We start from the raw sequence: 9,967 nt of genomic DNA on the forward strand, positions 1-9,967 counted from the left end.
TGGAGTGCAATGGCGCGATCTCGGCTCACTGCAACCTCCGCCTCCCAGGTTCAAGCAATTCTCCTGCCTCACCCTCCCTAGTAGCTGGGATTACAGGCATGTGCCACCACGCCTGGCTAATTTTGTATTTTTAGTAGAGATGGGGGTTTCTCCATGTTGGTCAGACTGGTCTTGAACTCCTGACCTCAGGTGATCCACCTGCTGTGGCCTCCCAAAGGGCTGAGATTACAGGCATGAGCCACCGCACCCTGACAGGTTTAAAGTTTTTAATGCTAGGCCAGGTGCGGTGGCTCACGCCTGTAATCCCCAACAGTTTGGGAGGCCTAGGTGGGTGGATCACCTGAGGATAGGAGTTCAAGACCAGCCTGGCCAACATAGTGAAACCCCATCTCTACTAAAAATACAAAAATTAGCCGGGCATGGTGGTGCGTGCCTGTAGTCCCAGCTACTCGGGAGGCTGAGGTAGGAGAATGGCGTGAACACAGGAGGCAGAGGTTGCAGTGAGCTGAGATTGCACCACTGCACTCCAGCCTGGGTGACAGAGCGAGACTCTGTCTCAAAAAAAATAAAAATAAGTAAAAGTTTTTAAAACTTATAAAGGAAAGAAGGATATGAATATGTGTTAGCATTTATTGGGTGACTCCTAAATGCCAACCACAGGATAAGGGGTTTTCCTTAGGAAAACTAGCTCATTTAATCTTTACAATCACTGGGGCATTTTGCAACCATCTTACAGATGAGGAAACTGAGGCTTTTGGAGATTTTTCCTTAGAGAGTGGAAAAATTTTTCAGGGTTCCAGATTTATTACAAGAGCTCCTTTCTCAGATGCGGATCTTGGTCCTCCGGATGCTGCCTAGCTGCCCCCTTGGAATACTGCTGTTGCTGTACTGGCATGCTTCTTTGCTAAGCTTCAGCATGAGAATATAAATAGTTTTTCTTGGCTGGGTGCTGTGGCTCATGCCTGTAATCCCAGCACTTTGGGAGGCTGAGGCGGGTGGATCACGAGGTCAGGAGATTGAGACCATCCTGGCTAACATGGTGAAACCCCATCTCTACTAAAAATGCAAAAAATTAGCTGAGCATGGTGGTGGGCGCCTGTAGTCCCAGCTACTCGGGAGGCTGAGACGGGAGAATGGCGTGAACCCAGGAGGCGGAGCTTGCAGTGAGTGGAGATCATGCCACTACACTCCAGCCTGGGCGATAGAGCAAGACTCCGTCTCAAAAAAAAAAAAAAAAAAAAAAAAAAAAAATAAATAAATAAATAAAATAGTTTTTCTTATTCAGTGGTGTTAAAATGGGAATCATCAAACAAAACATTCCTAAGCAGTGTTCCATGGCAATAGCCTGAATTAGACAGATTAGCATGGCCACAAGATCTTTGGCTTTGCCCAAACCCAGTGGACCTCACCATTTGACCTGTTGAACTTTTCTTCTTGAAACTCTTCTTCCTTGGTTTCTGTGATGTACACTCCCATTGGTCTTTGCATCTCCCTGTTCCTTCTTGGTCTCTTTGGCTTCAGAGCCTTCTCTCACCCCTTAGACATCTTAAGAGTCTGTCCTCTTCTCTGCTTCTCACGCAGCATTTTCTCACTGGGTCATGTCATTCACTCCCATGGTTTCAACTACATCAATTTCCTAATAATTCCTAAGTCTGTATCTTCAGCTTCTAACTCCTGTATTCATTATTTGATGGGTACTTTCACCTGGATGATCTAAACAAACTTTAGTTTAATATTTTTTTGTATTTCAATAGTTTTTGGGGAACAGGTGGTGTTTGGTTACATGATTAAGTTCTTTAGTGGTGATTTCTGAGATTTTGGTGCACCCATCACCGAGCAGTGTACACTGCAACCAATGTGTAGCCTTTTATCACTCAACCCCCACAACCCTTCCCCTCAAGTCCCCAAGGCTGATTGTATCATTCTTATATCTTTGATTCCTTATAGTTTAGCTCCCACTTATAAGTGACAATATACGATGTTTAGTTTTCCATTCCTAAGTTCACTTAGAATAATGGTCTCCAACTCCATCCAAGTTGCTGCAAATGCCATTATTTGGTTCCTTTTTATGGCTGAGTAGTATTCCATGGTATATACACACCACATTTTCTTTGTCCACTAATTGATTGATTGATGGGCATTTGGCCTGGTTCTGTATTTTTGCAGTTGTGAATTGTGCTGCTATAAACATGCATGTGCAAGTGTCTTTTTCATATAATTACTTCTTTTCCTTTGGGTAGATACCCAATAGTGGGATTGCTGGATCAAATGGTAGATCTACTTTTAATTCTTTAAGGAATCTCCACACTGTTTCCCATAGTGGTTGTACTAGTTCACATTCCCACCAGCAGTGTAAAAGTGTTCCTTTTTACTGCATCCACACCAACATCTATTTTTTTGATTTTTGATTTTTTGATTTTTTTAATTATGGCCATTGCTGCAGGAATAAGGTGGTATCACATTGTGGTTTTGATTTGCATTTCCCTGATAATTAGTGATGTTGAGCATTTTTTCATATGTTTGGTAATTTGTATATCTTCTTTTGGGAATTATCTGTTCATGTCCTTAGCCCACTTTTTAATGGGATTATTTGTTTTTTTCTTGTTGATTTGTTTTGAGTTCCTTGTATATTCTGGATATTAGTTCTTTGTCGATGCATAGTTTGCAAAAATTTTCTCCCATTCTGTGGGTTGTCTGTTTCCTCTGCTGATTATTTCTTTTGCTGTGCAGAACCTTTTTAGTTTAATTAAGTCCCATCTATTTATCTTTGTTTTTGTTGCATTTGCTTTTGGGTTCTTGGTCATGAACTCTTTGCCTAAGCCAATGTCTGGAATTGTTTCTGATGTTATCTTCTAACATTTGTATGGTTTTAGGTCTTAGATTTAGGTCTTTGATCCATCTTGAGTTGAATTTTATAAAGGTGAAAGATGAGGATCTGGTTTCATTCTTTTACATGTGCCTTGCCAAGTATCCCTGCAGCATTTGTTGAAAAGGGGTGTCTTTTCCCCACTTTATTTATTTATTTATTTATTTTGACGAGTCTCGCTCTGTCACCCAGGCTGGAGTGCAGTGGCGCGATCTCGGCTCACTGCAACCTCCGCCTCCTGGATTCAAGCAGTTCTCTGCCTCAGCCTCCCGAGTGGCTGGGATTACAGGCTCCCACCACCACATCCGGCTAATTTTTTTGTATTTTTAGTAGAGACGGGGTTTCACCATCTTGGCCAGGCTGGTCTTGAACTCCTGACCTTGTGATCCACCCGCCTCGGCCTCCCAAAGTGCTGGGATTACAGGCGCGAGCCACCGCGCCCGGCCCCACTTTATGTTTTTGTTTGCTTTGTTGAAGATCAGTTGGCTGTAAGTATTTGGCTTTATTTCTGGGTTCTCTATTCTGTTCCATTGGTCTATGTGCCCACTTTTGTACCAGTACCATGTTGTTTTGGTGACTATAGCCTTGTACAGTTTGAGGTCAGGAATGTGATGCCTCCAGATTTGTTCTCTTTGCTTAGTCTTGCTTTGGCTGTGGATGCTCTTTTTTGGTTCCATATGAGTTTTAAGGTTGTTTTTTCTAGTTCTGTGAAGAGTGATTATGGTATTTTTGTTTGTTTGTTTTTCTTTCTTTTTTTTTTTTTTTTTTGTTGAGACTGAGTCTTGCTCTGTCACCCAGGCTGGAGTGCAATGGCACAATCTCAGCTCACTGCAACCTCCGCCTCCTGGGTTCAAGTGATTCTCCTGCCTCAGCCTCCCAAGTAGCTGGGATTACAGGCGCCCACCACCACGCCTGGCTAATTTTGTATTTTTAGTAGAGACAGAGTTTCACCATGTTGGTCAGGCTGGTCTTGTACTCCTGACCTCAGGTGATCTGCCTGCCTTGGCCTCCCAAAGTGCTGGGATTACAGGCGTGAGACACCGTGCCTGGCCTTTTTTGTTTTTCTTTTTGAGATGGAGTTTCACTCTGTTGCCCAGGCTAGAGTGCAATGGCGTGATCTTGGCTCACTGCAACCTCTGCCTCCCAGGCTCAAGCAATTCTCATGCCTTAACCTCTCGCGTAGCAGGGATTACAGGCATGTGCCACCACACCCGGCTAATTTTTGTATTTTCTTTTTAGTAGAGATGGGGTTTCACCATATTGGCCAGGCTGACCTGGAGCTCCTGGCATTAAGTGATCCATCCACCTTGGCCTCCCGAAGTGCTGAGATTACGGGTATGAACCACTGTGCCCAGCTGATGATGGTATTTTAATGGGAATTGCATTGAATTTTTAGATTGCTTTTGGAAGTATGGTCATTTTCACAATATTGATTCTACTCATCCATGAGCATGGGATGTGTTTCCACTTGTTTGTGTCACCTATGATTTCTTTCAGCAGCATTTTGTAGTTTTCCTTGGAGAGGTCTTTCACCTCCTTGATTAGGTATATTCCTAAGTATTTTATTTTTTGCAGCCATTGTAAAAGGGGCTGAGTTCTTGATTTGATTCTTAGCTTGGTCGCTCTTGGTGTATAGCAGTACTACTGATTTGTGTACATTGATTTTGTATCCTGAAACTTTACTGAATTCATTTATCAGATCTAGGAGCTTTTTGGATGAGTCTTTAGGGTTTTCTAAGTATACAATCATATCATCAGTGAACAGTGACAGTTTGACTTCCTCTTTACCGATTTGGATGCCCTTTATTCCTTTCTCTTGTCGGATTGTTCGGGCTCGCTTTCTTTCTTTCTTTTCTTTCATTTTTTGTAGAGACAGCGTCTCACTCTGTTGCCCATTGCTAGTCTCGAACTCCTGGCCTCAAGCAATCCTCTAACCTCAGCCTCCCAAAATGTTGGGATTACAAGTGTGAGCCATCGTGCCCAGCCTTAGCTTAACATTTCTAAAACCACTACATCATTTCTCTGACACATTTACTTTTTTTTTTCTTAAATAAACTTTTTTTTTTAGAGAAATTTTTGGTTCACAGAAAAATTGACTGAAAATTACAGCGTTCCTATGTCCTTTGTAACCCCTGTGTCCACACATGTACAACCTGCCCCATTATCAACATCCCCACGCCTCAGTGGTACATTTGGGGGTTTTGTTGTTGTTGTTGTTGTTGTTTTTAGAGATGGGGTTTCACTAGATTGCCCAGGCTGGTCTCGAACTCCTGAGCTCAAACAATCCTCCCACCTCAGCCTCCTGAAGTGCTGGGATTACAGGTGTAAGCCACCGTGCCCAGCCTCACAGTGTACTTTTGTTGCAACTCACAAACCTATATTAACCCATCATCACCTAAAGTCCATGGTTTACAGTAGGATTTGCTCTTCGTTTTGTACAGTCTATGAATTTTGTCAAATGTATACCAACATGTGTTCACCATTATAGTATCATACAGAATACTTCCACTGAATTAAAAGTCCTCTGTGCTCTGTCTCTTCATCCCTCCCATCCCACTGACCCCTAGCAACCACTGATCTTTTTACTATCTCCATAATTTTGCCTTTTCCAGAATGTCATTTGTTTGGAATCATACAGTATGCATAGCCTTTTCAGAATGGCATTTTTCACTTAATGATATGCATTTGAGTTTCCTCCATGTCTTTTTATGGCTTGATACCTCATTTATTTTTAGCACTAAATAGTATTCCATGTACCACAGTTTGTTTATCTAGTCACTTACTGAAGTATATCTTGGTTGCTTCCAAGTTTTGGCAATTGTGATTAAATCTTCTATAAATATCCATTTTCAGTTTTTTGTATGCTTGTAAGTTTTTAACTTTTTTGGGTAAATATCAAGGAGCACAGTTGCTGAATTGTATGTTAAAAGTATGTTTGGTGGGGCACGGTGGCTCATGCCTGTAATCTCAGCACTTTGAGAGGCCAAGATGGGCGGATCACAAGGTAAGGAGTTCGAGGCCATCCTGGCTAACACAGTGAAACCCCGTCTCTATGAAAAGTACAAAATTGGCTGGGCATGGTGGCAGGTGCCTGTAGTCCCAGCTACTTGGGAGGCTGAGGCAGGAGAATTACTTGAACCTGGGAGACAGAGGTTGCAGTGAGCCAAGATCGCGCCACTGCACTCGAGCCTGGGTGCCAGAGTGAGACTCCATCTTAAAAAAAAAAAAAAGTATGTTCATTTTTTAAAGAAACTGCTGAACTGTTTTCCAAACTGGCTGTATCACTTTTCATTCCCATCAGCATTGAATGAGTGTTCCTGTTACTCTGCATCCTCAACAGCAGTTGATACTGTATTTTGTTATTAGCCATTCTAATGATATGTAGTAGTATGTCATTGTTATTTTTATTTCCAATTCTCTAATGACATATATGTTGAACTTTTTTTTATATACTTACTTGCCATCTGTGTATCTTTTTTTTTTTTTTTTTTTTTTGAGATGGAGTTTTGCTCTTGTTGCCCAGGCTGGAGTGCAATGGCACGATCTTGGCTCACTGCAACCTCCGCATCCCGGGTTCAAGCGATTCTCCTGCCTCAGCCTCCTGAGTAGCTGGGATTACAGGCACCTGCCACACGCTCAGCTAATTTTTTGTATTTTTAATAGAGACAGGGTTTCACCATACTGGTCAGGCTGGTCTTGAACTCTTGACCTCAGGTGATCCACCCGCCTCAGCCTCCCAAAGTGCTGGGATTACAGGCATGAGCCACTGCGCCCAGCCTGCCATCTGTGTATCTTATTTGGTAAGATATCTGTTCATATCTTTGGCCTATTTTTAAATTGAGTTGTTTGTTTTCTTATCATTGAGTTTTACGTGTTGTTTGTTATGTTTTGGATAATAGACTTTTATCAGATATGTCATTTGCAAATATTCTCTCCCAGTCTGTTCCTTGTGTTCTCATTCTCTTGATATATATATATGTGTGTGTGTGTCTGTATGTGTACACAAACACACACTTTTTTTTTTGGCAGAGCAGAAATTTTTGATTAAATTTTTTAAAATTTCAATAGGTTTTTAGGGAACAGGTGGTATTTGGTTACATGAATAAGTTCTTTAATGGTGATTTCTGATATTTTGATGCACCTATCACCTGAGCAGCGTACACTGTACCCATTGTGTGTGTAGTCTTTTAGCACTCACACCCCTCCCACCCTTTCCCCCAAGCCCCCAAAGTCAATTGTATCATTCTTATGCCTTTGTGTCATCATGGCTTAGCTCCCAACATTTACTTCTTTGAGTCACTTTCCAGTTGGTGGTTCCAGTATCTTCCTGATCACCTAAGCACATAGTCTGAGCATCACTCTGGATTTTTTCCTTCACTTGTCCCTATATACCATCAGTTAAGAAAAGCTAATATTACTTTCTATTACCTATTACCCATGTTTTTGTTTAGTTTCTAATTACCTCTAACCTGAACCAGCCACAACCTCCTCTTATGCCTGCCTCTGGTATTATTCCTATTCAAATCTGTTCTTCAATTAGCCACCAAAGTAATCTATCTGAAGCATAAATCTTACCATTACTGTAATCCCAGCACTTTGGGAGGCTGAGGCAGGTGGATCACCTAAGGTCAGGAGTTCAAGACCAGCCTTACCAATATGGTGAAACACTGTCTCTACTAAAAAATACAAAAATTAGCTGGGCATGGTGGTGTGCACCTGTAGTCCCAGCTACTCGAGAGGCTGAGGCAGGAGAATCGCTTGAACCCAGGAGGCGGAGGTTGCAGTGAGCTGAGATCGCACCACTGCACTCCAACCTGCGGTGACAGAGCAAGACTCCGTCTCAAAAAAAAAAAGAAAAAAGAAAAAAATCTTACCATTACTCCCCTGCTTAAAATCCTTCAATTGCTCTTAATAGCCTTCAGAATGACATTTAAATTTCTAAATGTAGCATACACAGAAAGCCCTTTCTGACCTGTCTTCTGCACATCTTTGTCTTATATATATATATTTTTTTTAAGAGACAGGATCTCACTCTGTTGCTCAGGCAGGAGTGCAGTGGTGCAATCATAGCTCACTGCAGCCTCAGAAATCCTGGGCCCAAGCAGTCCTTCTGCCTCAGGCTCCTGAGTAGCCAGGACTACAGGTGCATGTCATCATGCCTGGCTTATTTTTTATTTTATAAAGACAGGGTCTTACTATGTTGTGCAGGCTGGTCTTAAACTCATGGCCTCAAGCAATCCTCCCGCCTTGGTCTCCTGAAGTGCTGAGATTAATAGGCGTGAGCCACAGTGTCTGGCCCTTTGCCTTATACTTTTTGCTGTACAGCAGTAATCTACTTGTAGTTTCTTGTGCTCACCATTGCTCTTTTGCAGGCCTAGCACAGTTCCTGGCATTAAGTAGGTACTCATTAGTTTTATGTTGAATGATAGTGAAATATATAAATGTGAGATCGCATGGACTAGAAGTATTCCAGGTTCAGAGCTTCTAAAATAGGATACTAGGGAACCAACTTTCCTAGAGAGCTTAAAATTTCCCTGAGGAGATATGTGGACACTACTGACTTTATAAAATTCATTTCTGCTGTTGATTCTATGGTGGGAGACTGACGTCCCAGCACTGTCCTGGAATTTAGGAGACTTAGACCTAGTCTTGGATCTGTCACTTGGAGCAACTAACTGGCCATCTATAGGCCCAGAGTCAGTGAGTTTGCGATGTAGTTAGAACAGTGGGCTCTGCATTTACTTAAGAAAGACTGTGAAGGGAGTAGGTTTAGGGGTAAAATCAAGAATTTAGTTTTTGGAATAAGTTCAAGAGATCTATTGTACAAAATGATGACTATAGTTTGTAACAATGTATTGTATTGAAAATCAAGGCTGGATGCGGTGGCTCACGCCTGTAATTCCAGCACTTTGGGAGGCCGAGGCAGGCGGATTACCTGAGGTCAGGAGTTCAAGACGGGCCTGGCCAAAGTGGTGAAACCCTGTCTCTACTAAAAATACAAAAAAATTAGCCGAGTGTGGTGGTGTGTGCCTGTAATCCCAGCTACTTGGAGGCTGAGGCAGGAGAATCGCTTGAACCCGGGAGGTGGAGGTTGCAGTGAGCCGAGATGGTGCCATTGCATTCCAGCCTGGGCAACAGAGCAAGACTCCATCTCAAAAAAAAGATATAATGTTTTTTACCACATTTTTACCACAAAAAATGGTAAGTATATGAAGTAATACATATGTTAATTAGCTCAACTGAGCCATTCCACAATGTATACATATTTTAAAACATCATGTTATACACAATAAATATATACAATTTTTATTTGTCAATTAAATAAGTAAAATTTTTTTTAAAAGAGTGGGCTCTGGAGCCCAGTCTGCCTGGTTAGAATCTCAGCCATTCCTCTCACTAGTTAACCTCTCCTCGCCTCAGTTAATAGGTGTAATAATAGACCCTATTTCACAGAGCTGTATTAGATGAGTTAATATAGCACCTGATATAAGGGAAGTGCTGAGTAAACACTGCTTGTTATTGTTATTGTTGAAGGAAATACCGTTGGCCTTTGGAGATCTCCAGGTGACATGACCTTAACCTAGTAGAAGCAGAGGAGACCCAGGGCTCCTTTTCAACCCCGGTCTTGGGATCTGGCCTAGCTATATTAGATCTGAGTGACCCACTCTTCCCTATTCTCAAACAATACTTGTTACTACAAATACCTTGTGGGTGGGGAGAGTTATTAGAATGCATATTTCTGGGTCCTTCCTCCGCCCTAGTGAATCAAGAGTCTGTGAAACGTGGTCTGGGAATAAGCGTTGTCAGCAAGCTTATCAGGTTATGCTTACTCAAGTTGGAGAACCATGGCTCTAGAAGTTTGTGTTTAATCTGGGATAGCCTGGAATAGGGGACTGAAGTCTGTGGAGGAGGACTAAGCAACCCCACTGAGTGCAAGTTGGGAAGGTGCTTGGAGTTCCAGAAAACATCCCACTGAAACATCCAGGTTCTCCTGATTGGCATGTTCTTGAGGCCGTGGTGGAGACAGAGGAGGATATAGAGTGTTTACCAGCCATCTTGCCAATAGGTAGAGAACACTGAAATGACCCATTTCTCCCTGTG

This window comes from Pongo pygmaeus, chromosome 15 (genome assembly GCF_028885625.2).
Source record: "Pongo pygmaeus isolate AG05252 chromosome 15, NHGRI_mPonPyg2-v2.0_pri, whole genome shotgun sequence".
Taxonomy (NCBI): domain Eukaryota; kingdom Metazoa; phylum Chordata; class Mammalia; order Primates; family Hominidae; genus Pongo; species Pongo pygmaeus.